Raw genomic sequence first — 24,543 nt, forward strand, 5'->3', positions numbered from 1 at the left:
TATACTGTATAGTGAGTGTGTGTCTGGGCACATAGTCTATATTGGGTGTATAGCAGGGACGTGTATATGTGCGCACAGTGTGTTGTGTATATTGTGTATGTAGTGTAGAGTGGGTGTGTATCTATGTGTGCACATAGTATAGAGTGGGTGTGTTTATGTGTGTGTTGTGTATTATTATTATTAATATTATTTGTAGAGCGCCAACAGATTCCGCAGCCCTATAATATAGTTAGTATGTGTGCACATCGTGTGTGTATATGTACATGTGTGTGTGTGCTCGCGTGTTAATAGTGTATAGTAAGTGTGTGCATAGTGTGTGTGTTTGAATAGTTGTAGTGTATAGTGTGTATGTATTGTATAGTGTGTGTAGTGTATATTAAGTGTGCGTATGTGTGTGCATAGAGTGCGTGTAGTGTATGGTGAGAGTGTGTGTGTACATGCGCACATAGTGGGCTAGATTACAAGTGTAATGCTAATTTAAATAATAATAAATTATTGATATTAAATTAATGATAAATAACCAAACATTACAAGTGGCTGGTTATTGGCCTGCAGTAGCAATTAGTGTCAGACCTCTGGTTAGTTTTTTAAATGTCTCCCAATTGCCCCAAAATAGCATGCAAGGTCCCGTTTTAAAAAATAACTGCACTAGACAGTTTTGGGGGGCTAAAGTTGGTGGGTGTAGGTTGTTATAAAAACAACGTCACTGAAAAGTGCCTTTACTTTGCGGTTATGCCCTTAAGGACCAGTGACATACCCTGTACGTCGCTGCAGTCTTGGGCTTCTCTCTGCCGCGATCTCTCTAAAAATAATGAGATCGCACTATTTCTGCATGCCCCATGAGTGGGGCACTGCAGAAATAGATTTGCAGAGTTACCAATGCAGAGAGGGCCACTCTGTGGCCTTCTTTGCATCGGACAGTGGTGGTGCCGAACGTTGGTGGGTGGGAGCCATAGCAGTGAGGTGGGTGGGTGGCCCATCGATGGAGCTGTTCCGGCCTGCGGGGAATCTCAGTTCTGTTAATACACAGGAGCGTGCGAGGGGGCACACGCGCGCTGCTTCAGATCACAGTAAAGTGATCAAGGGAATGTGGGAGAGGGAGGGTGGAATAAAGGTTGGGAAAGGGATCTGGGAGGTAGAGAAAGGGGGATTGGGTCAACCTAAATGATGGGGTAACATAAAAAAGGATGGGGTAAAACTAAAAAAATAACCCAACCCAATTTTATTGCAAAGTGGGTACTGGCAGACAGCTGCCAGTACCCAAGATGGTGGCAATTAGGTAGAGGGGGGACGGTTAGATTTGTTTTTTGGGGGGTCCAACACTGCAGAATAATATATAAAAAATAGCCTTTTATTTTAGTACTGATAGACTTTCTGTCAGTACTTAAGATGCTTAAGATGGCAGTGACAATTGTGAGGTAGGGTAGGGCAGAGACCTGTTTGAGGGGGGTCAGGGGGGGGGATACTGATCTCTACACTAAAGCTAAAATTAACCCTACAAGCTACCTAATTAAACCCTTCACTGATGGGCATAATACAAGTGTGGCATTTAGCAGCCTTCTAATTACCAAAAGGTAATGGCAAAGCCATAAATGTCTGCTATATCTGAACAAAGTGGATCCCAGAGAAGCATTTACAACCATTTTTGCCATAATAGCACAAGCTGTTTGAATAATTTCAGTGAGAAACCTAAACATTTTTAAAAAAAAGTTAGTGAAAAAGTTAACAATTTTTTTTTATTTGATAGCATTTGGCGGTGAAATGGTGGCAAGAAATATACCAAAATGGGCCTAGATCAATACTTTGGGTTAGAATAGAAAGTAGAAAGAGGGCGCCACAATAGCGTGATACCGTCTGGATATGTAGGTATAGATATAAGTAAGTATTATGCTTACCAGATGGTGTGACACTGTACTGTGACCAGTGCAAGAAAGCAGGCTAGCACTTATCAGTGGCTAGTACACTGTGGAAGCCAAGCTCCAAAGGCACTTGTCCTAGTTGAAACTCTGAGTGTGTCTCCTGTTGGCTGGACTTCAGGTGCTGCAAAGGTGTAATCTTTTGTGTGTTGTTCAGTTGGTATTGATAAACCACAACACAGACAACTTCAAATAAAATGGCTTTTATTTGAAGTTGTCTGTGTTGTGGTTTATCAATACCAACTGAACAACACACAAAAGATTACACCTTTTGTGTTCAACTAGGACAAGTGCCTTTGGAGCTTGGCTTCCACAGTGTACTAGCCACTGATAAGTGCTAGCCTGCTTTCTTGCACTGGTCACAGTACAGTGTCACACCATCTGGTAAGCATAATACTTACTTATATCTATACCTACATATCCAGACGGTATCACGCTATTGTGGCGCCCTCTTTCTACTTTCTATTTTAACAGTTGTTCCACACTCTCTGGGATCAAGAGGAGCAGCCCTACTCACGTAACAGGAGGATACCTTTATCCCTTCAATTTACCACCAGTTTATGGACAATAAACAGGACTAATACGGTAGACTTGATCTACTATACTTTAAGTGTATTACCTGGTTTTATATTGAATATTGCTTTTTTATATTTTAAATATCAGCGCTCTTTTATATCACTTTATTGGTATATGTTCAATACTTTGGGTTGTCTACTAAAATATATATATATATATATATATATATATATATATATATACACACACACATGTCAAGGGATATTCAGGGATTCCTGATAGAAATCAGTGTTACAATGTAACTATTGATAATGTTGAGAAAAAAAAAGGGTTTGGAAATAGCAAAGTGCTACTTGTACTTATTGCCCTATAATATGGAAAAAATGCAAACATGTAAACATTGGGTATTTCTAAACTCAGGACAAAATTTAGAAACTATTTAGCATGGGTATGTTTTGGTGGTTGTAGATGTATAACATATTTTGGGGATCAAATTTAGAAAAAGTGTGTTTTTTTCAATTTTTTCAACATAATTTATAAAAAAAATTAAAATAAATTATAAGATATTATGAAATAATGGTATCTTTAGAAAGTCCATTTAATGGCGAAAAAAATGGTATATAATATGTGTGGGTGCAGTAAATGAGTAAGAGGAAAATTACAACTAAACCCAAACACAGCAGAAATGTAAAAATAGTCCTGGTCCTTAAGGGTAAGAAATTGAAAAATGGTCTGGTCACTAAGGGGTTAAACGAGTAGTAGATTTTTCTCTGGCAAATTTCAAAGTTATGTCTATTTCCAGTCCTCCTGTACCATGTGACAGCCATCAGCCAACCACAAATGCATTTAAGTATATTCTGTGAATTCTTGCACATGCTCAGTAGGAGCTGGGGAGTCAAAAAGTGTAAATAAAAAAAAAACACGGTGCACATTTTGTTAATGGAAGTAAATTGGAACGTTGTTTAAAATTGCTGCTCTATCTGAATCATTAAATTTAAATTTTTACTTGAGTGTCCCTTTAATGTGTGTATATACACATATTAACACAAATATATATATATATATGTATAATCATATACATTTATATTTGCTGCCCATTGCTGTGTGACTTACCCCTTCATTGTGCAATTCTCTCATTGGAGCCTATTGAAGCAGACTCTCGTGAGCGCAATGCTTCCATGCAATGTGAATTCGAGGTAGCATTGCACCTCACTTGTAATACCAGTGCACATTACTCAGTTGAGCGCAAATATCACTTTAGTGTAAGCGATATTTTGCGCTCAACTTGTAATCTAGCCCAGTGTGTAGTGTATAGGGAGTATGTGTGCACATAGTATATAGTGTGAGTATAATGAGTGTGTGTATATGTGAGCATAGTGTGTAGTGTATATGGAGTATGTGTGCACATAGTGTGTGTATATATATGTGCGCATAGTGTGTAGTTTATGTGTGTGTGTGTATGTTTGTGCTGTGATAAAAATACCCCTCTCCTTGGGTATTTTGTCCTGGGAACAGCTTTGACACACGGTCTTCACAGCAGAGAAACATTTATATTATTATATTTATTGGATTAGATGTAAAAGCCTTGGCCTGTTTATTCACAAACAATTTGCAGGAATACAGTTTTAACAAACAAAAGAATAAAATAAACCCTTGTGCAATGACGCAAGAATAAACAGAATAAAGTATCTTTAACTAAAGTTGTGTTTCTTTTTCACACAACTGTAAAATTAAAAAACAGATTTCAAACTTTACAGACCTAGAACCTCTAGACAGCAGCACAACTCCATATCCTCTGTCTTTCACATACAGGTTCTCATTAACAGCTTCAGCACACACTATTTAACAGGAGTTAATTGACTTTAATTAGCTGCAGGTGAGAAAACCCCAGCTTGTAGGGAAAACCTAAACTGGATTCCGCACCTGCAATGCTCTGCCACCTTCAAAGTGTGGGAGTGGATTGCGGGCCCAAAATATACAATTACATAATATATTTTCATTATCACCAATAGCATTGCATGATTTGTGGGGAAACATATATTCTATTGTACAAAATCTTCCTAGCTCTGTCAGAGTGCATTGTGTGTGTAGTGTATAGTAAGTGTGTTCATAGTTTGTAGTGTATAGTGTGTATGTATTGTATAATGTGTGCAGTGTACATTGAGTGTGCGTATGTGTGTGCATAGTATATAGTGTGTGTAGTGTATGATGAGAGTGTGTGCATAGTGTGTAGTGGTGTAGCTTGTGTGTTTATGCATAATATGTGTAGTATATAGTGAGTGTGTGTGTATATGTGCGTATAGTCTGTGTGTGTTTGTGTACATAGTGTGTGTGTAGTGTATATTGCGTGTTTGTATGTGTGTGCATATTATGTAGAACACTGGTTTTCAAACCTGTCCTCAGACCTCCCTAGCAGGCCACATTTTGAGGATAACTGAACTGGAGCACAGGTGAAATAATCAGCTGATTAGTAAACATAGTTATTTTACCTGCTCTCATACAAGGTAATCCAGAAAACCTGGCCTGTTGGGGAGGCCTGAGGACAGGTTTTAAAACCAGTGGTCTAAAGTGTGTGTAATGTATAGTGAGTGTGTGTGTGCACATAGTGTTTAGTGTGTGTTTGTGTGCAGTGTCTAGTGTATAGTGTGTTTAGTGTATAGTGTGTGTGTTTGTGTACAGAGTCTAGTGTATAGTGTGTGTGTGCATATTGTATAGTGTCGGTGTAGTGTATAGTGTGTGTTTTTGTGTGCAGTGTCTAGTGTGTGTGTAGTGTATATTGTGTGTGTATATTGTATAGTGTCGGTGTAGCGTATAGTGAGTGTGTAGTGTATATTGTGTGTGTATATTTTATAGTGTCGGTGTAGTGTATAGTGTATATGTTTGCGTGCAGTGTCTACTGTATAGTGTGTGTGTGTAGTGTATATTGTATAGTGTCGGTGTTGTGTATAGTGAAGGAGGACAAACATTTGTAGAGATTCCCTTGGAAACAGCACCCAGCAGTTCCCTGAGAATTAGGCATTGATGGATAATGACCACCAGCCACCACAGAGCAGGGAGGGCAGGAGCGGCAGCAGCAGAGTTACTGAACAGTGTAGGTAGGCCTGGTAGTGCATAAACCTAAAAAATATACCTCCTTAGAAGGAGGAGGGCAACATGTTCCTGGAGCAGCTGAGCCACAACGGCAGCAGTTCCCTGAAGATTTTGCATAGACAAATGATGGCCACCACATAGCATGAAGGGCAGGCACAGGATTGGTGGCAGCAGCTGTGGGCAGCAGAGTTACTGAGCTAGGTAGGAAGACCTGACAGTACATAAACCTCAAAAATACAGACCCAGGGGCAAACACTTGCCTAGGGCCCCTTGGACACAGTGGCCAGCAGTTCCCTGTGGATTTGGCATTGATGGATGATGATCACCACGGAGAATGAAGGGCAGGAGCAGGATTGACAGCATCAGCTACAGGCAGCAGAGTCACTGGACTAGGTAGGTAGGCCTGACAGTACATAAACCTTTAACCCCTTAACGACCGAGGACGTGCCAGGAATGTCCTACAAAAAAACACCCTTAACGACCAAGGACGTTCCTGGCACGTCCCCTGGTCTTTCAAGCGGTGGAAGCGATCCTGATCGCTTCCAGACGCTTTTATGGTATTGCAGTGATGCCTCGATATTGAGGCATCCTGCAATACCAATTTTTTACAAACTGATGCAGAGAGAGACAATCTGTGACCCTCTCTGCACCGGTAGGGATGGTGCCGATCGATCATCGTTGGTGGGTGGGAGCATTGGCAGGTGGGCGGCCCTTCGCAACCCAGCATCCGGTTCCTCTATGTGCAATGTGCACGCCGGGTGCCGGGAGCGTGCGGGGGGCCTGTGTGGGGTGTGTGCGCGCGCAGCAAACCACTGCCATCAATGAAAGTGAATGGTTAGGAGGGAGGGGGGAAAAATAAGAATCGGAGGATCTGGAAGGGGGAGAGGGAGGGGGGTTTTGAGGGGGGGCTGCTACACTACAGAAAAATATAATTTATTGAAAAAAAATAAAACAACTTTTTTTTGGAGCAACATGGGTACTGGCAGACAGCTGTCAGTACCCAAGATGCTGGCACATAGGTAGCGGGGGGAGGGTTAGAGAGCTGTTTGGGAGGGATCAGGTAGGTTGGGGGCTTAGGGGGTCAATCAGAGCTAAATAATTATTATTATTATTTTAAAAATTACAAAAAAAAAGCCTTTTATTTTAGTACTGGCAGACTTTCTGCCAGTACTCAAGATGGTGGGAACAGTTGTGGGGTGGGGGAGGGAAGAGAGCTGTTTGGGAGGGATCAGGGGGTGGGATGTGTCAGGTGGGAGGCTGATCTCTACGCTAACGCTAAAATTAACCCTGCAAGCTCCCTACAAGCTACCTAATTAACCCCTTCACTGCTGGGCATAATACAAGTGTGGTGCGCAGCGGCATTTAGCGGCCTTATAATTGCCAAAGAGCAATGCCAAAGCCATATATGTCTGCTATTTCTGAACAAAGGGGATCCCAGAGAAGCATTTACAAGCATTTGTGCCATAATTGCACAAGCTGATTGTAAATAATTTCAGTGAGAAACCTAAAGTTTGTGAAACAGTTTGTGAAAAAGTGAACAATTTTTTTTATTTGATCGAATTTGGCGGTGAAATGGTGGCATGAAATATATCAAAATGGGCCTAGATCAATACTTTGGATTGTCTACTACACTACACTAAAGCTAAAATTAACCCTACAAGCGCCCTAATTAACCCCTTCTCTGCTGGGCATAATACACGTGTGGTGTGCAAGGCATTTAGCGGCCTCCTAATTACCAAAAAGCAACGCCAAAGCCATATATGTCTGCTATTTCTGAACAAAGGGGATCCCAGAGAAGCATTTACAAGCATTTGTGTCATAATTGCACAAGCTGATTGTAAATAATTTCAGTGAGAAACCTAAAATTGTGAAAAATGTAACAATTTTTTTTAATTTGATCGCATTTGGCGGTGAAATGGTGGCATGAAATATACCAAAATGGGCCTAGATCAATACTTGGGGGTGTCTAGTACACTACACTAAAGCTAAAATTAGCCTTTCGCGCTCCCTACAAGCCCCCTAATTAATCCCTTCACTGCTGGGCATAATACACGTGTGGTGCGCAGCTGCATTTAGCGGCCTTCTAATTACCATAAAGCAATACCAAAGTCATATATGTCTGCTATTTCTGAACAAAGGGGATCCTAGAAAAGCATTTACAACAATTTATGCCATAATTGCACAAGCTATTTGTAAATAATTTCAGTGACAAACCTAAAGTTTGTGAAAAAGTTTGTGAAAAAGTGAACGTTTTTTGTTGTTGTCGCATTTGGCAGTGAAATGGTGGCATGAAATATACCCAAATGGGCCTAGATTAATACTTTGGGTTGTCTACTAAAAAAAATATATACATGTCAAGGGATATTCAGGGATTCCTGACAGATATCAGTGTTACAATGTAACTATCGCTAATTTTGAAAAAAATAAATGGTTTGGAAATAGCAAAGTGCTACTTGTATTTATTGCTCTATAACTTACAAAAAAGCAAAGAACATGGAAACATTGGGTATTTCTAAACTCAGGACAAAATTTAGAAACTATTTAGCATATGAGTTTTTTTGGTGATTGTAGATGTGCAACAGATTTGGGGGGTCAAAGATAGAAAAAGTGTTTTATTTTCCATTTTTTACTCATATTTTATAATTTTTTATAGTAAATTATAAGATATGATGAAAATAATGGTACCTTTAGAAAGTCCATTAAGTGGCAAGAAAAACGGTATATAATATGTGTGGGTACAGTAAATGAGTAAGAGGAACATTACAGCTAAACCCAAACACCGCAATGCAAAAATAGCTTTGGTCCCAGATGGTCAACAAATGGAAAAGTGCTCTGGTCACAAAGGGGTTAAAAATATAGCTTCTGGGGAAGAAGACGGCAACAAATGCCTAGTGCCTAATGGAGACAGAGGACAGCTGTTCCCTGAGGATTTGGCATTGCAATGTTAAATTTGAGAAATGCCAATTGCTGCAGAGATATTTTTTAACGCTTAGGGTTCAGTTTATTTCTAGTTAATGAAAATACTTCCTTACTTTGCATGGTGGTTGGGGGACAAGAAATGAGCTCCTGAGCTACTGTAATGAGGATAGGCCACACAGTCCTTGTGTCATCCCAATAGCTCAGAGGGTCTTCTGCTGTAGGGGGAAAAGGAGGTTCGCAAAGATAAGCCTTTACCATGTCTGAGGAACTTTCTTGAGGGGCCTACAGTGAGTCCCACCAAACGTTTCGAATTCGGATAAAAACACATTCGCCCATCCCTAATGATAACACAGTCTGATAAATAATTTAAAAACTTGATTGAAAAGTTATAAGGGCTCAATTATATGATGTCCCAGGTGTTAAAAAAAGGCTTGCAAAGGGCTTTAATAGAGATATATACATTCATGGGCTAGATTACAATTGGAACTGTAGTTTGAGCTTGCCCGTTAACTCCACTAGACTTTGGATTTTTGCGTACGTCGATTTGCGAGTATATTACAACTTGAAAGTAAAACGTTTTCACTTGCGCGCAAAAATCTGATTTTTAAATATTGTGAGCACATTTGTGTATTCCACAATAGACTTCAAATGAGCTGAAAAGTGATCTGATTAATCTTATGATAGATTGCCAATATTAGCCAGTATTTGGCGCCTCAGTTTCCTAACCATACCTTTTGGGAGTGGGAATTAATTGGTGATATTTGTTTTGATATTTTAATCAGTTGTGTTTTTTATTGGTGGTTATATTTACTTTTTACATTGTATTGGGTATTGTTTATAATGTATATATTTTATATTGTATATTGCCGATTTATCTATAATTATATATTGTGAGAATGCAATTTTATAAAGAAAGGCTTGAAAATAGGGAGAAATATACCTCTAAAAATGAGAAAAGCATTGGGAAACATAATGGTTTGACTATTTATCAGTTGTTTTCAAAATTAGAGATAGCAATAAAAAAGAGCATACACATTGGTGGGATGTTGACTTTTTACATACAAAGAGAGAAGCGCTCTACCAGGAACGAACAACAGCTCAGTGGCTTGTTCTATGGCGATTTACCACCCGGAAGCAGCCTCTTTTAGACCAGTGTGCTTTTCACAGAAGAAAACTTTCCTGAAGTATATCAGTCTGATCCCGCCAAGTAAGGTCAGTCCAGCCCCGAAATACCAGGCAATTCTCCTCTGAACAAGGAACATGACAACCCCAGACGATCGTTTCGGCCTCCTATGGGCCTCATCAGTGAGGTGCAGCCACATTCCTCTAAGCACACTGGGCAAGGAGTCCACGTCTGGTCTCCCCCATCACCCATAGGGAGACTTCCCCAGGGTCATAATAATTTGCATACAAAGAGAGAAGCGCTCTACCAGGAACGAACAACAGCTCAGTGGCTTGTTCTATGGCGATTTACCACCCGGAAGCAGCCTCTTTTAGACCAGTGTGCTTTTCACAGAAGAAAACTTTCCTGAAGTATATCAGTCTGATCCCGCCAAGTAAGGTCAGTCCCGCCCCGAAATACCAGGCAATTCTCCTCTGAACAAGGAACATGACAACCCCAGACGATCGTTTCGGCCTCCTATGGGCCTCGTCAGTGAGGTGCAGCCACATTCCTCTAAGCACACTGGGCAAGGAGTCCACGTCTGGTTTCCCCCATCACCCATAGGGAGACTTCCCCAGGGTCATAATAATTTGCATACAAAGAGAGAAGCGCTCTACCAGGAACGAACAACAGCTCAGTGGCTTGTTCTATGGCGATTTACCACCCGGAAGCAGCCTCTTTTAGACCAGTGTGCTTTTCACAGAAGAAAACTTTCCTGAAGTATATCAGTCTGATCCCGCCAAGTAAGGTCAGTCCAGCCCCGAAATACCAGGCAATTCTCCTCTGAACAAGGAACATGACAACCCCAGACGATCGTTTCGGCCTCCTATGGGCCTCGTCAGTGAGGTGCAGCCATATTCCTCTAAGCACACTGGGCAAGGAGTCCACGTCTGGTTTCCCCCATCACCCATAGGGAGACTTCCCCAGGGTCATAATAATTTGCATACAAAGAGAGAAGAGCTCTACCAGGAACGAACAACAGCTCAGTGGCTTGTTCTATGGCGATTTACCACCCGGAAGCAGCCTCTTTTAGACCAGTGTGCTTTTCACAGAAGAAAATTTCCTGAAGTATATCAGTCTGATCCCGCCAAGTAAGGTCAGTCCAGCCCCGAAATACCAGGCAATTCTCCTCTGAACAAGGAACATGACAACCCCAGACGATCGTTTCGGCCTCCTATGGGCCTCGTCAGTGAGGTGCAGCCACATTCCTCTAAGCACACTGGGCAAGGAGTCCACGTCTGGTTTCCCCCATCACCCATAGGCTGCTTCCGGGTGGTAAATCGCCATAGAACAAGCCACTGAGCTGTTGTTCGTTCCTGGTAGAGCGCTTCTCTCTTTGTATGCAAATTATTATGACCCTGGGGAAGTCTCCCTATGGGTGATGGGGGAAACCAGACGTGGACTCCTTGCCCAGTGTGCTTAGAGGAATGTGGCTGCACCTCACTGACGAGGCCCATAGGAGGCCGAAACGATCGTCTGGGGTTGTCATGTTCCTTGTTCAGAGGAGAATTGCCTGGTATTTCAGGGCTGGACTGACCTTACTTGGCAGGATCAGACTGATATACTTCAGGAAAGTTTTCTTCTGTGAAAAGCACACTGGTCTAAAAGAGGCTGCTTCCGGGTGGTAAATCGCCATAGAACAAGCCACTGAGCTGTTGTTCATTCCTGGTAGAGCGCTTCTCTCTTTGTATGCAAATTATTATGACCCTGGGGAAGTCTCCCTATGGGTGATGGGGGAAACCAGACGTGGACTCCTTGCCCAGTGTGCTTAGAGGAATGTGGCTGCACCTCACTGACGAGGCCCATAGGAGGCCGAAACGATCGTCTGGGGTTGTCATGTTCCTTGTTCAGAGGAGAATTGCCTGGTATTTCAGGGCTGGACTGACCTTACTTGGCAGGATCAGACTGATATACTTCAGGAAAGTTTTCTTCTGTGAAAAGCACACTGGTCTAAAAGAGGCTGCTTCCGGGTGGTAAATCGCCATAGAACAAGCCACTGAGCTGTTGTTCGTTCCTGGTAGAGCGCTTCTCTCTTAGTATGCATGTTGACTTTTTAAACAAATATATTGAAAAAAATATTATCTCAAGGGGTTAGCATCTTTTGAAAAACTGCCCCTTTATGAATGAAGGACTAGTACAGGAATGGGAGAGTGCCTTCAAAGAATGCTCTTTTAAATTGATAGATTTTATTATCAAACATATGGCTAGATTACGAGTTTTGCGTTATGAGGGGTGCAGTACTAACTTGCACGTTATTGTCACCGCTCACTTACCTACAGCGCTGGTATTACAGGTTTTCCTAAACCCGGCGTTAGCAGGCAAGAAGTGAGCGTAGAGCAAAATTGTGCTCCATACTGCACTCCAATACCAGCGCTGCTTAAGTCAGCGGTGAGCTGGTTGTACGTGCTGATGCGCAATTTCCCCATAGACATCAATGGGGAGAGCCGGCTGAAAAAAAGTCTAACACCTGCAAAAAAGCAGCGTAAAGCTCCGTAACGCAGCCCCATTGATTCCTATGGGGAAACAAATTTTATGTTTACACCTAACACCCTAACATGAACCCCGAATCTAAACACCCCTAATCTTACACTTATTAACCCCTAATCTGCCGCCCGACATTGCCGACACCTGCATTATACTTATTAACCCCTAATCTGCCGCTTCAGACATCGCCGCCACCTACATTATACTTATTAACCCATAATCTGCTGCCCCCAACATCGCCGACACATACATTATATTTATTAACCCCTAATCTCCCTCCCCCAATATCGCCGCAACCTACCTACATTTATTAACCCTTAATCTGCCGCCCCCAACGTCGCTGCCACTATAATAAACATATTAACTCCTAAACCGCCGCACGCCCGCATCGCAAACATTAGTTAAATATTATTAACCCCTAATCTGCCGCCCCTAACATCACCGCCACCTACCTACAATTATTAACCCCTAATCTGCCGCCCGCAATGTTGCCGCCACTATATTATATTTATTAACCCCTAAACCTAAGTCTAACCCCCCTAACTTAAATATAATTAAAATAAATCTAATTAAAACCTACAATTAATAACTAAATAATTCCTATTTAAAACTAAATACTTACCTGTTAAATAAACCCTAAGCTAGCTAAAATATAACTAATAGTTACATTGTATCTAACTTAGGTTTTATTTTTATTTCACAGGCAAGTTTGTATTTATTTTAACTAGGTAGACTAGTTACTAAATAGTTATTAACTATTTACTAACTACCTAGCTAAAATAAATACAAATTTACCTGTAAAATAAATTAAATACAATTACCTAAATTACAAAAACAAAGCAAAACACTAAATTACACAAAATAAAAAACAAATTACAAGATTACACCTAATCTAATAGCCCTATCAAATTAAAAAAGCCCCCCCCCAAATAAAAAAACCCCTAGCCTAAACTAAACTACCAATAGCCCTTAAAATGGCCTTTTGCGGGGCATTGCCCCAAAGAAATCACCTCTTTTACCTGAAAAAAAATACAAACAACCCCCCCAACAGTAAAACCCACCACCCACACAACCAACTCCCTAAATAAAACCCTAACTAAAAAAAACCTAAGATCCCCATTGCCCTGAAAAGGGCATTTGGATGGGCATTGCCCTTAAAAGTGCATTTAGCTCTATTGCAGCCCAAAGCCCTAACCTAAAAATAAAACCCACCCAATAAACCCTTAAAAAAACTAACACTAACCGCCACTTACAGTTTTGAAGATCCAACATCCATCCTCAACGAAGCCAGGAGAAGTCCTCATCGAAGCGGCAAGAAGTCCTGAACGAAGCTGGGAGAAGTCTTTATCCAAGCCGGAAGAAGTGGTCCTCCAGATGGACAGTCTTCTTCCAGACGGCATCTTCTATCTTCATCCATCTGGCGTGGAGCGGGTCCATCTTCAAGACATCTGGCACAGAGCATCCTCTTTCAACGAAGTCTTCTTCCCGAATGAAGGTTCCTTTAAATGACGTCATCCAAGAATTCTATCAGCCAATCGGAATTAAGGTTGAAAAAATCCTATTGGATGATGCAATCAGCCAATAGGATTGAACTCACATTCTATTGGCTTTTCCAATCAGCCAATAGAATGCAAGCTCAATCCTATTGGCTGATCAGAATCTAAGGGACACTATCTTGGATGACGTCACTTAAAGGAACATTCATTCGGGAAGAAGACTTAATTGGAAGAGGATGCTCCGCACCAGATGTCTTGAAGATGGACCCGCTCCATGCTGGATGGATGAAGATAAAAGATGCCGTCTGGATGAAGACTTTTAACCGTCTGGAGAACCACTTCTCCCGGCTTGGATGAAGATTTCTCCCGGCTTCGTTGAGGACTTCTTGCCTCTTCGATGAGGACTTCTCCTGGCTTCGTTGAGGATGGATGTTGGATCTTCAAAACTGTAAGTGGATCGTCAGGCGGTTAGTGTTAGTTTTTTTTAAGGGTTTACTGGGTGGGTTTTATTTTTAGGTTAGGGCTTTGGGCTGCAATAAAGCTAAATGCCCTTTTAAGGGCAATGCCCATCCAAATGCCCTTTTCAGGGCAATGGGGAGCTTAGGTTTTTTTAGTTAGGGTTTTATTTGGGGGGTTGGTTGTGTGGGTGGTGGGTTTTACTGTTGGGGGGGTTGTTTTTATTTTTATTTTCAGGTAAAAGAGCTGATTTCTTTGGGGCAATGCACCGCAAAAGGCCCTTTTAAGCGCAATTGGTAGTTTAGTTTAGGCTAGGGTTTTTTTTATTTTGGGGGGCTTTTTTTAATATGATAGTGCTATTAGATTAGGTGTAATTAGTTTAAATATCTTGTAATTTGTTTTTTATTTTGTGTAATTTAGTGTTTTTTTTGTAATTTAGGTAATTGTATTTAATTTATTTAATTGTATTTAATTTAGGTAATTTATTTAATTGTTGTGTAAGGTTAGGTGTTAGTTTAACTTAGGTTAGGTTTTATTTTACAGGTAAATTTGTATTTATTTTAGCTAGGTAGTTAGTAAATAGTTAATAACTATTTAGTAACTAGTCTACCTAGTTAAAATAAATACAAACTTGCCTGTGAAATAAAAATAAACCCTATGCTAGCTACATTGTTATTTATATTGTAGCTAGCTTAGGGTTTATTTTACAGGTAAGTATTTAGTTTTAAATAGGAATTATTTAGTTATTAATTGTAGGTTTTAATTAGATTTATTTTAATTATATTTAAGTTAGGGTTAGGCTTAGACTTAGGGGTTAATAAATATAATATAGTGGCAGCGACGATGGGGCGGCAGATTAGGGGTTAATAAATGAAGGTAGGTGGCGGCGATGTTAGGGACAGCAAATTAGGGGTTAATAATATTTAACTAATGTTTGCGAGGTGGGCGTGCGGCGCTTTAGGGGTTAATATGTTTATTCTAGTGGTGGCAATGTCCAGAGCGGCAGATTAGGGGTTAATAATTTTATTTTAGTGTTTGCGATGCGGGAGGGCCTTGGTTTAGGGGTTAATAGGTAGTTTATGGGTGTTAGTGTACTTTTTAGCACTTTAGTTATGAGTTTTATGCTACAGCTTTGTAGTGTAAAACTCATAACTACTGACTTTAGAATGCATTACGAATCTTGCGGGATAGGCTGTACCGCTCACTTTTTGGCCTAAAAAAAAAAAGCTTGTAATACTGGCGCTATGGAAGTCCCATTGAAAAAAGACTATACGCAAATTGCGTAAGTTGATTTGCGGTAAGGCAAAAAAAGTGTGCGGGACAGCTGTACCTACAAGACTCGTAATAGCAGCGGTAGTAAAAAAGCAGCGTTCTGAGCCTTAACGCTACTTTTTTACTCATAACGCAAAACTCGTAATCTAGCCAATAGACAATGAATAGATGATATAGAGATAAAAATTTAACAAATCAAAAAAGAACTGGATAAATTTAAGGAACACCCAGAGTATAACAAGATAAATGATAGTGTGATTAAAAAAAAAAACTGGTGATAATCAAAGTTAGATTAAAAAAAGAATAAAAATGTTTTTTCATTCAATAGAAAAAAGGAAGGAAGTTTAGAAAATGGGAAACCTGACACTATTAGTATTGATAAAGAATCATAAAGATGGGTGAAAAATAAACGGAAGTTGAGTAACAATAAGGGGTCGATTTATCAAGCTCCGTATTAAAGATAATAGAATATAAAATAACAAGCCAGACATGATGGACAGTTTGGTGTTCCAAAAGCATCACATTCCAATGTTCTTCAAATAGAAGAATATGTTCTATTTATTCTTAAATAAATATTTCTACTCATATCTAATGGTATTTTGGTATAATATATATCTATGCCTATAAATATATATATATATATATATATATATATATATATATATATATATATATATATATATATATAAACTATATACAGATATAGACATATACAGATATACTGTATATAGTAATATCTATGTAAAATACATGCTGCCCATGTGAAGAACATCTATAATTATTTTAAATAATTTATATAATTTTTTTATTTACAGTAAAAAGGACATTGTTTTACATGTGAAGAATATTGGAATGTGAAATAATAATTCATGTTGAGTTTAGCACACTTGAATAAATGCGATCGGGTTAGCATGCGAGTATTGGTATTAGGTTTGTTTGCATTTTTTGTGCTCCTTTGAAGTCTATGTGGAAATATGTTAACATGTTCACGATAATCAAATTCCATTTTATGCGCACGTCGGGTGTACACTTGCTCACAAAATTTTTACTTTCACATCATAATACAAGTGCAAGTGTAGTTTACGCTCAAGTGGGTGAGGTAATAGCGCTCCACTTGTAATTTAGCCCTAAATAAGGAATGTAACAAAGCATGCAAAAAAAGCAATCAATATAGCCAAGATTGAGAATGAAAGATGAATTGCAAAGGATTCTAAGTAAAATCCTAAAAAGGTTTTTAAACACATAGGGCTAAATTACAAATGGAGCGTTAAATTATTGCGCGCTCGCACGATAATTAATCAGGCATTACAAGTGACTGGGTAATTTTATATTTCTGTCCCAAATGGCCCCTAAATACTGTATGGTGTATTTGATTAAAAAATAAAATCTTTATTTTTTTAACAAAACAACTGCACTAGTTTTTTTGGTGGTAAAGTTGACAGGAGTGGGATGTTAGAAAGAAAATGGCACTGAAAGTGCCTTTACATTGTGGTCTATGAGAACTATGTGTTCCCTGTAAATATATATGTATATGCTTATATACATATGTATTTGTGTTAATAATATATGTTTATATACACATAGTAACACATAAATATATATGTATATAATCATATACATACATATATACTTTCTGCCATTGCTGCGCTACTTACCCCCTTCACTGTGCTTTGAGTCTGTGCCGTGTATGACGGCATCAGAACGAAGCTCCCATAGGAGCCTATGGAAGCACTCTCGTGAGTGCAATGCTTCTCAGCAATGCGAATGAAAAGTCGCGTTCGCATTGCTGACAACTTGCAATACCAGTGCACATTAGCGTGAGGTGGTATTACAAAGTGGAGTGCAAATATCGCTTTTATGAAAGCGATATTTAGTGCTCCACTTGTAATCTGGTCCATAAATGGCAAAAAAATCTAAGAAGAAAAATATGGATACATTAAAATTTGAGAAGCATAGCATAAGCATAAACCAGTTGTGTTCTTCAGTATACACAAGAGAGGAACCAATGGGGGGTACTTTGAAACAAACTGGAACATACAAGCCCATGCCATTAACTAGGTTATCGCTAGATGATATGAAAAAAAACTGGATAATATTAAGGTAAATAAAACTCTAGAAATACACCCAATGGTTTTAAGGGAACTTAGCACTGTTATAGGCAGACTTCAACTCTTAATTTTTCAATACCCATTACCCTCAGGCATATTACCCCAGGACTGGTGTAAAGCTGATGTAGAGCCACTTTAAGAAAAAAGAAATAGAAGCAGGGCTGTTCCAGGAAGTTATAGACCAGTTAGTCTGACATTGGTATTGAGGAATATATATTACTGTATTTCTGAGTTTATTCAAGTAAACAGGTTTATGAGTTTAAATCAGCATGGTTTTGTGAAAAATAGGTCATGTAAAACTAATCTAATTAGATTCTGGGAAGAAGTAAGTAAAAATATAAATTAAGTAGAATCAGTTGATATGATATTCTTAGATTTTGAAAAAGTTTTTGAAACAGGGCCATGTGAGAGCATATTGTACACAAGCTCAGAAATACATAACAGGACAAAAGTTAGGGAGCAATAAATAGTAATAAATGGATCATTCAAGGGTAATTAGTGGAGTCCCCCGGGGATCAGTACTGGGCCCTGTTCTTTTTAATATATTTATAAATGACTTCGAGCAAGGATTAAATAGCAAAATGTCTATTTTTTCAGATGATACAAAGTGGTTTAAGTTTATTAGATCAGTGCACAATGAAACTGCTTAGCAAGGGGATTTATAAAAATTGAAGAATGGGCTGATAAATGGAAAATGAGATCTACTACTGGAAAATACTGTATAAGGTTTTACATTTTTGAAGTAAATATAGGCAAGCAACCTATTATTTAAATGGGACTATATTAGGAAAATAGAAGAGAAAGAGGATTTAGGCCTACTTACAGCCAACAAGCTAAAATGGGTACACAATGCAGGGCAGCGTCTGTTAAGGCTAAAAAGGGACTAGCATGTATTAAAATAGGCTTGACAGTAGCTGAAGGATGTTCACTGAGCACTTACTATTGTGAGCTGAAGAAATGTTGAGGTAAAATATCTTATTTTTTACATAGAGGGGTTAAGGAGATATTTTATTGTCAGCTTTTAAAATATATGCTGCATCACTTTTAAGGGATTTAGCATATAAGTATTATGTCCCTTGAACAAAAGCAGAAATATTTACAGCTCACCATGTAACCCCCTTGGATGTTTGTTTTGACCTCATTCAAGAGGTTATCATAAACTGCGGCCACTACTACTATTGCTGCAGGGATGTTAATGTTGTTTTGCTTTTACTTTGTATTACTATCCCAGTGTTCTCTATATTTTATGATTTCCAGTGTCTTACGTATTTAGGTTTTATAATATAACCAATATTACTGAAAGCTTATTTATAACGTTAGCGAGTTTTAGACCATATGTATATATGTGATCAACGTAACATGACAAGTTATATAAAAATGACAAACAAGGTCTGATGGGAGAAAATGCTTTGTTGATGTTAAATATACAAGAATGATGTTAAATTACTTGTAGCAAGAAAAACCTCCAGTAATGTTGTTCCAAATACGCCGCCATCTGCTGATCCTTCTATTTTCACCAGGTGGTTTTGGCGAGATGCTGTAATTTAGAGAATAACAATTAAAATCTGAGTATAAATAGTGTGAGTAAAAGAGTAAAATCCCTATAATAAGGAAGAGAACCGTGAGACCTTTCATGTTCAGTAACTCAGATGCGTTTCTATTTTGCTCTTTATATGAGGGGAGACTTAAAGAGACTAAGCAATAAACCACTTAAAGGGGTATACACTCTGAAGCCAATTTAACTGATATTAAATCTAACATGAAATAAATGTAGCACAACTCAAAATCAAAGATCAACTGCTCCCTGGCTGATAAGAAAAACTTCCATAAATAGTGAAGCATAAAAGTATTTCAATTGTGCAGGACATATATGTTAACTATTTAGTTAATATCCTCATCTATTGCACAACTTTCCCATTATTTTTTTTTCTCCTGGACTTACCTTGATATTTTTGCATCATTGCCGTCTTTTATAGGAGGTCCTCTGGAGCATTCTGGTTCATCATCAGTGGGCGTGGAAGAGTCTTATCGTAAACAGATGAGATCATGGATTATTATGCATGTCATTACTACACATAGTTCTATCTATCTATCTCTCCATCTATCTCTATCTCTCTCTATATATATCTATCTCTCTACCTCTCTATACATATATCTCTATCTATCTCTCTGTCTCTCTATCTACCTCTCTCTATATCTATCTCTATCTCTCTATCCATCTCTTTATATATCTATCTCTCTATCAATCATCTGTAATTCTATCTCTAACAACTATTTATAACAGTTACAAAGACTGACCTGTTTCAGAACTCTCACTAAATGGTTCTTCATTATATGTTACAATGTTAGCTAGATACCCTTTGTTGAACCATGGATGTTTCATTATTGGCTAAAGTAAAAAAGTAATTACATTAAAAATACTAAAACCACCACTGTCACAAAACCTATTTTAAAAATTTGAATGACTGACATAACCTGAGTGCTTAAAGTATTTTTTCTATAGAAATATAAACTTGCTTATAAAAGAATGTACAATTAAAACAGATCTTAACTAATAGTATTTGATTTGCCGATACCATATATATATATATATATATACATATCAGAAAGTTCAATAAAATATCCTTTTAAGAGTCAGTGAGTGGAAAATATGTGTATTTATTATTAAGAAAAGCTGTATCTTACCTCCAGGGATAGTCTCCTGCTTGGCCTTAGAGCCAGAAGAACATTTAACAGGTTGATGCAGTCAGCAGACATGGTGGTGGTGATAAGAAAATCGCCCTGTAGTACACGATATCGCTGTTCCTATAGAAATCAGTTTGAAATAAGTGTCAGCAAGCTTTATGTTACTTAACACAGTCCTATATACAACATTTTACATTCAGGTCTATCTCTAGTAATGAATCTTAAATACCAGTTGTAGCTTTACATTTATTATATTTGTGCCTGTGAAATATAATTGAATTCAAATTTTTCCATTATAAGTCACTTACCTCCTGGTTTAGCTCATTAAATGGCAGGGTGCCAGTGGCCATTTGATAGAGGAGCACTCCTAGGCACCACACATCCACCTCTGGCCCATAATGCTTCAGACGTAGATAGTACTCTGGAGGGAAGTGAGTTGGAGTACCAGAATATCTGGCCATCTTGATCCCTGGGTTGTAAATTCCGCTGATACCAAAATCGGCGATCTTGATGTTACCCTCTGAATCGATCAAGACGTTCATTGACTGAAAACAAGAACATGTTCTGTTATTTATGAGAAATAATATAATTTTTATTATTTAACTATACGACCTATAGATACATCATTTTGAATTAGGTTAAATCGTCTTATTTTCAAATTTATCTAATCAAAGGATTTATAATTTGAGATTTAAAAAATACATTGTAGTAGAGCTTGAAATACACACAGCTGTGATTTTCAAATTGTAGGATCCATCACAATTCTTTAGAAAAATTTACCTAATGATTATCAAAAGAAAAACACCAATAAAGTCTAAGTTAATCTTTACATAAAATGATTTGTGTATAAATAATTTATGTTTTTCTAAAGGATTGTGATTAATCCCTGTATTAGAAGTATTTGTAAAATACATGTGAGCTAATAAAACATAAAGATAACATTTATTATTACTGAGACAACTGTATGATTGTAACATCAAACATTTATTATAGATTATACCTAGCTCTTTTTTTTTCTCTTACATTCACGTCTCGGTGTGCAACGTATTGTTGATGGCAGTAATGTAACGCCGACACCATCTGAAAAGAAAACCAGTTGGGTTAAGATCAGGGCTTGTGTGTTACATACACAATTAGAAGTAAAAAACAGGTCTTATGTTTATATTTATTATATTATCTCTTTTATTTCTAATTCTTCAAATACTGTAGTAAACTCGTTCAAGTCACATCATGGTGTACAATTAGAATGATTGCCATATTTACAATAGAATATAAAAAATTGATAATAACATTATGTTGTGCAAGCACCCTAATATATGTGTACACAACTTGAGCACTTGATTTTCTATGAATAACTGATCACCAACCTGACAGAATATGTGATGGGCTTTCTTCTCCTCCATTGGGCCATTATTTATCAGATATTTTTTGAGATTCCATGTGTTTAGAAGAAAGTTTAAATAGTTTTGAAAAATATTTATGGTTTTAAGGATAAGAAAGTTAAATAAATAAGGTATGAGAGGGGAATGAGATTAACACGTGAATGGCTTAGTTAAAGACATACAAATAAGGTCATAAAAAAGTGTAGAATAAGAAATAAATGACTTAAAATAATAAAAAAGTAAAACATGACATTTAATTCTGATTTTAGTCAAAATCAGAAGATGCAATTAAATGAGTGAAGAGAATATAAATAAATAACTAATTTACTGGTTACTACTACTGTCAAAAGATTAATTGCTAATATGAATGTACCTCCGTTTACATACTCCATAACGATGTAAAGTTTGTCCTTGGAATCGATAACTTCGTAAAATTTTACTATAAAAGAGAGAGAAGATATTGGTGAGAGATCCATGGATATAATTACAGGAGGTTTGTAACAAGCTGCACATAACAGAAGGGAGGAGGAAACGTGGGTCTCACTTACCGATATTAGGATGGTCCAACATTTGTATGATGGTCACTTCTTGGTACAGCTGAAAAGGAGAGAAATCACATTACTAAGAATAGAATGGATCAAATAATGATAATGATACAAACGAAACAACTTGTCAAGCTTTAATTATTTATAAAAACTCAGTGTGCTGCATTTTTCTAATACTCACAAAATGTCAACTAGATCTACTGTGCATGGTAATCCCCGCTGAAAAATAAGATGTGCAAAGGAGACCTGGGTATATTAAATGTTATACTGATGGTGTCCCTTGACTCCTATTTCTTTCAACAAATAGGTTCATTAAATTCCTTAACTTTGGCAGATGAGCAGAATCCATGTTTGCTTTATTGAGGACTTTAATAGCAACCTACAAGTATAAAATATGTGTTATTATATAGTGCATGGTTTATTCTGAAAAGGCGATTTGACACAGTGTCAGAGTTGTTTATTAGAAATGATAATTTGATTTACGTCCATAAACTTTAACTGCCACACTCCATGGTATCAATTATAAAAATAAGCATGTGGCTCATATACTCACCTCTCTGCCAGTCTGCTAATGCCGAGCCCGTTTCACAACACCAAAGCTGCCTTTTTCAAGAGTATCAAGGACATAGTAATCTCCAATAAATAAATCACATGGAATAACTGAGGCACTGCAAGCTAACATGCACCGGCATACGCCAAAGCATCTGTTATTGCTTGCCATTGCATCTATCGAAAAAAGAGAACATAGACAGGTTCTTAAGGATTATGTCTCTCAGCTTTTTTGCTAAAGTTCCACAGCTGTACTTGATCAGTCTTAAAATTCAAGTGGAAAGCATGCTACAGATGTGAGGGGCAGAATATACACACATATATGCACACACATACTCTTTTCGGTCTCTTACTATGGTCAAATAAATTTACTAGGAAGATTTTATAGCATGATCAAACTGTCTGTATTTAAAAAAATATCTTAAAAGTAACACTGAACCATTGATATATCTCTCTCTCTTTCTCTCTCTCCGCGCCCGACTGTCTGCAGCCTCCATGTCTGTCAGTCACTGTGTTTGCTGATATGCTGTAATAAAATATGCTGTAAAGGATTTTTTCATTTTTATTCTACTCTGTGGTGCAGTCCTACTCTTTTTCTTTAATTAACCTTGTTCCTCCGGCATTGCATTACAACGTCGGGCACTCCCGTTTTATCAATGCTCCCTCTACCATACCAATCTGTAAATACAACCAGAATTGGTTATCCTGGGCTTTGCTTTGAACTACCACCTAATATGTCCAACCAATCTAGTCTGTGTCAGTAACTATAGAGAATATTGCTAGAAGTACGGTGGTGTTCAGCTGCTCATGGACCTCCTGATGAAGAATGTAGCTCTATAGAAGGTATTTACAAGTAGGAGGAGACCACTTTTGGAACTCAAATGATTAACCTTTTTTTTCCTTTATATGATGAATGTAATATCTGATAAACTTAAAATATGGAAAATATTTGTGTTACAAATGGATTAAACTACAACTAAATAAACCATAACACATAACAAAGAAAGCAACATCCCTTATTATTTATAGATCTGTTGAGATGACCATCAAATATGATTACCCTAGCCTTCTGCAAGGGATAATCTGGCAGGGTGAGAAGAACAGTAGTGGCATAGGCCTAGGAGTCATGGTACACTTGATTAGCTAGGGAAACATAGTGGTAGATATGCACATATCTTAATAGTGGAGTATGGGTTTGTGGAGGCACATCTCATAGCCTAATGCAAGGAGATAAGTTGAGAGAAGAGCATGCCTTGCAATTAGTATTTACAGAAGTTTCAATAAGGTATTATTGAATAAGGTATTATTGAATAGAGACTTCTGAAAATATGCATCCATTAAACTTATCTATAGCAGCCATAAATAGATAATAAGAAATTTGGGGTTAGTCTGATGAGTTATGGTGAGGAGAGGTAGGCTAACGAACTACATAAGGGCTCTGAACTATTATCATATATTTTGCAAATTATAGCATCTGATTTGTGGGGTCCTCATATAAATCTTACACAGTATATGGTTAAATAGTGACTGCACTGCCTCGGTCACAGACAGTGCAAACCCAGTCAATTTGATCATTATATATCATGAGGAAAGCCGTGATTGGAGGAAGCCGGATTAATAATTTCTGACGTAAGAAGAGGCTTCCGACGGCCGGGGAAATCTCTGGAGCGGCATTCAGGATTAAAAGGTAAGTTTTTGAACAAAAGGAGTGAAATGTAAATTTTTGATAAATTAAAGTGCCCTTGTTTTTAATAGGTTTATTAAAAACCGGACACTGATTCATCCAAATTGACCTTCACTTCACTCAGAGAATACAATCTTTATTAACTACATATTTACTAGTATGAATGTTTCAGAACTGTGATATAGAAAATTACTAAACATTTGTTTAATAGTACAATATCCCATCAGTTACTGGTGATACTATCAACATTTAAAACCAGTGATCTCTCTAGTTGTATTG

This window comes from Bombina bombina, chromosome 10 (assembly GCF_027579735.1).
Source record: "Bombina bombina isolate aBomBom1 chromosome 10, aBomBom1.pri, whole genome shotgun sequence".
Taxonomy (NCBI): Eukaryota; Metazoa; Chordata; class Amphibia; order Anura; family Bombinatoridae; genus Bombina; species Bombina bombina.